This window comes from Bufo gargarizans, unplaced genomic scaffold, assembly GCF_014858855.1.
Source record: "Bufo gargarizans isolate SCDJY-AF-19 unplaced genomic scaffold, ASM1485885v1 original_scaffold_1826_pilon, whole genome shotgun sequence".
NCBI lineage: Eukaryota > Metazoa > Chordata > Amphibia > Anura > Bufonidae > Bufo > Bufo gargarizans.
The window spans coordinates 50,219-54,790 of record NW_025334533.1 but is presented as its reverse complement, the minus strand read 5'-3'; positions in this window follow the sequence as shown (position 1 = coordinate 54,790).

Sequence of the window (4,572 nt, the reverse complement as noted above, 5' to 3'; positions counted from 1 at the left end):
GGGGCCCCTGACTGATGCCCCGTCATGGGCACCTGCCCCCGTGCTACCTCTACTGAGCAACGGCAGCCAGTAGTGGTGTTATAATACTGCAGCACCCTCGTGAGCAAAATATTACTACATTGACGGTCACTAATGTAATACCGCCCCCTGTAGGTAAGAATACGGCTACACCGGCAGTAACTAATGTAATACCGCCCCCTGTAGGTAAGAATACGGCTACACCGGCAGTCACTAATGTAATACCGCCCCCTGTAGGTAAGAATACGGCTACACCGGCAGTCACTAATGTAATACCGCCCCCTGTAGGTAAGAATACGGCTACACCGGCAGTCACTAATGTAACACCGCCCTCTGTAGGTAAGAATACGGCTACACCGGCAGTCACTAATGTAATGCCGCCCTCTGTAGGTAAGAATACGGCTACACCGGCAGTCACTAATGTAACACCGCCCTCTGTAGGTAAGAATACGGCTACACCAGCAGTCACTAATGTAATACCGCCCCCTGTAGGTAAGAATACGGCTACACCGGCAGTCACTAATGTAATACCGCCCCCTGTAGGTAAGAATACGGCTACACCGGCAGTCACTAATGTAACACCGCCCTCTGTAGGTAAGAATACGGCTACACCGGCAGTCACTAATGTAATACCGCCCCCTGTAGGTAAGAATACGGCTACACCGGCAGTCACTAATGTAATACCGCCCTCTGTAGGTAAGAATACGGCTACATCAGCAGTCACTAATGTAATACCGCCCCCTGTAGGTAAGAATACGGCTACACCGGCAGTCACTAATGTAATACCGCCCTCTGTAGGTAAGAATACGGCTACACCAGCAGTCACTAATGTAATACCGCCCCCTGTAGGTAAGAATACGGCTACACCGGCAGTCACTAATGTAATACCGCCCTCTGTAGGTAAGAATACGGCTACATCAGCAGTAACTAATGTAATACCGCCCTCTGTAGGTAAGAATACGGCTACACCGGCAGTCACTAATGTAATACCGCCCCCTGTAGGTAAGAATACGGCTACACCGGCAGTCACTAATGTAATACCGCCCTCTGTAGGTAAGAATACGGCTACACCGGCAGTCACTAATGTAACACCGCCCTCTGTAGGTAAGAATACGGCTACATCGGCAGTAACTAATGTAATACCGCCCTCTGTAGGTAAGAATACGGCTACACCGGCAGTCACTAATGTAATACCGCCCCCTGTAGGTAAGAATACGGCTACACCGGCAGTCACTAATGTAATACCGCCCTCTGTAGGTAAGAATACGGCTACACCGGCAGTCACTAATGTAATACCGCCCTCTGTAGGTAAGAATACGGCTACACCGGCAGTCACTAATGTAATACCGCCCTCTGTAGGTAAGAATACGGCTACACCGGCAGTCACTAATGTAATACCGCCCCCTGTAGGTAAGAATACGGCTACATCAGCAGTAACTAATGTAATACCGCCCTCTGTAGGTAAGAATACGGCTACAGCGGCAGTCACTAATGTAATACCGCCCCCTGTAGGTAAGAATACGGCTACACCGGCAGTCACTAATGTAATACCGCCCCCTGTAGGTAAGAATACGGCTACACCAGCAGTCACTAATGTAATACCGCCCTCTGTAGGTAAGAATACGGCTACACCGGCAGTCACTAATGTAATATCGCCCCCTGTAGGTAAGAATACGGCTACACCGGCAGTCACTAATGTAATACCGCCCCCTGTAGGTAAGAATACGGCTACACCAGCAGTCACTAATGTAATACCGCCCCCTGTAGGTAAGAATACGGCTACACCAGCAGTCACTAATGTAATACCGCCCCCTGTAGGTAAGAATACGGCTACACCGGCAGTCACTAATGTAATACCGCCCTCTGTAGGTAAGAATACGGCTACACCGGCAGTCACTAATGTAATACCGCCCCCTGTAGGTAAGAATACGGCTACACCAGCAGTCACTAATGTAATACCGCCCCCTGTAGGTAAGAATACGGCTACACCAGCAGTCACTAATGTAATACCGCCCCCTGTGGCCACACACAGTAATTGGTGGAGCTGTTCCTTCATGGATGGAATTTCTCTTTAATCTCCAAGCGCTGAGACTTCTTAGACGGATTTAACGCCATGTCTCATTATTTCGCGCACGCCTCCCGCCCTCGTGTCTGACCCCCCCCCCCCCCCGTGATTTAATAAGCACAGGTGTTAGGGGGTCATGGAGGCTCCAGTGAGGGTGGTCCGCCAGTAAAGGCTTCCCCCTCTATTTCAATGTGGCCCCAGCAGTGCACCATGCCGCCACCTGGTGGTTGGTTTATACTGCAATACTGTGTGCAGCAATGGCGGCCGCTGGAGCATCAGTGGATGATGAGGACAGTAGTCTCCCGCCTGGCGCTGGCTCCGCAGAGGAAGCTTTCTTTGTCCTCTTTGTGCTGCACGTTTGCTGGTAAGCTCCGCCTTATGTGAAGTCCAGATCCTCCTCATTACCACTAAGCCCCGCCTTCTGTGAAGTCCAGATCCTCCTCATTACCACTAAGCCCCGCCTTATGTGAAGTCCAGATCCTCCTCATTACCACTAAGCCCCGCCTTCTGTGAAGTCCAGATCCTCCTCATTACCACTAAGCCCCGCCTTCTGTGAAGTCCAGATCCTCCTCATTACCACTAAGCCCCGCCTTCTGTGAAGTCCAGATCCTCCTCATTACCACTAAGCCCCGCCTTATGTGAAGTCCCGATCCTCCTCATTACCACTAAGCCCTGCCTTATGTGAAGTCCAGATCCTCCTCATTACCACTAAGCTCCGCCTTCTTTCACCACTTTAGTAAAATGCGTCATCCGTAACGCGATGGCGTTCTCCTCGGTCCCTGATGAGCCCATCAGATGTGTATGAGGGGCCCCCTTAACCCCTTCTTGCTCACAATGGTGCCAGAAATAACTATATTTGATATTTTGCTGTATTTCTAGTGTTTTTTTACATGAGGTTTGTTACGCCTTTCAGCCTGTGTGTTTTTTACTGACTGGATGTTTGATGCTTTTTACGAGATACTTGTAATAAATATCTGCTCTTTACAGTGTTCCCTGAGTGTGTGTGAGGGGAGTTATTCCTGGGGAAGTATTAGGAGGGTGCACAGAGCCTGTGTGAGGGGAGTTATTCCTGGGGAGGTATTAGGAGGGTGCACGTAGCCTGTGTGAGGGGAGGTATTAGGAGGGTGCACAGAGCCTGTGTGAGGGGAGTTATTCCTGGGGAGGTATTAGGAGGGTGCACGTAGCCTGTGTGAGGGGAGGTATTAGGAGGGTGCACAGAGCCTGTGTGAGGGGAGTTATTCCTGGGGAGGTATTAGGAGGGTGCACGTAGCCTGTGTGAGGGGAGGTATTAGGAGGGTGCACAGAGCCTGTGTGAGGGGAGTTATTCCTGGGGAAGTATTAGGAGGGTGCACAGAGCCTGTGTGAGGGGAGTTATTCCTGGGGAGGTATTAGGAGGGTGCACGTAGCCTGTGTGAGGGGAGGTATTAGGAGGGTGCACAGAGCCTGTGTGAGGGGAGCTATTCCTGGGGAAGTATTAGGAGGGTGCACAGAGCCTGTGTGAGGGGAGTTATTCCTGGGGAAGTATTAGGAGGGTGCACAGAGCCTGTGTGAGGGGAGTTATTCCTGGGGAGGTATTAGGAGGGTGCACGTAGCCTGTGTGAGGGGAGGTATTAGGAGGGTGCACATAGCCTGTGTGAGGGGAGCTATTCCTGGGGAGGTATTAGGAGGGTGCACGTAGCCTGTGTGAGGGGAGCTATTCCTGGGGAGGTATTAGGAGGGTGCACGTAGCCTGTGTGAGGGGAGGTATTAGGAGGGTGCACATAGCCTGTGTGAGGGGAGCTATTCCTGGGGAGGTATTAGGAGGGTGCACGTAGCCTGTGTGAGGGGAGTTATTCCTGGGGAGGTATTAGGAGGGTGCACGTAGCCTGTGTGAGGGGAGGTATTAGGAGGGTGCACATAGCCTGTGTGAGGGGAGCTATTCCTGGGGAGGTATTAGGAGGGTGCACGTAGCCTGTGTGAGGGGAGCTATTCCTGGGGAGGTATTAGAAGGGTGCACATAGCCTGTGTGAGGGGAGCTATTAGGAGGGTGCACATAGCCTGTGTGAGGGGAGCTATTAGGAGGGTGCACAGAGCCTGTGTGAGGGGAGCTATTCCTGGGGAGGTATTAGGAGAGTGCACAGAGCCTGAGTGAGGGGAGCTATTACTGGGGAGGTATTAGGAGAGTGCACAGAGCCTGTGTGAGGGGAGCTATTAGGAGGGTGCACAGAGCCTGTGTGAGGGGAGTTATTCCTGGGGAGGTATTAGGAGGGTGCACAGAGCCTGAGTATGGCTGGGTAGGGGGTAACCGCGGGCCGCTGGCGCAGGGCATGCTGGGAGGTGTAGTTCTGGCCGCGTCACGCCTGTTTCTGTGCTGCCGCCGTGAGCCGTATTCCCCGCAGGCGTTGTGGCCCCACGCTTCGCAGTGGTGAGCGGGATTTGTAGTCCGTTTCCGCTCCTGCTGCCGCCTGTCTGGCAGGGATAGGGCGGAGTCGGACTACGTTTCCCGGCGT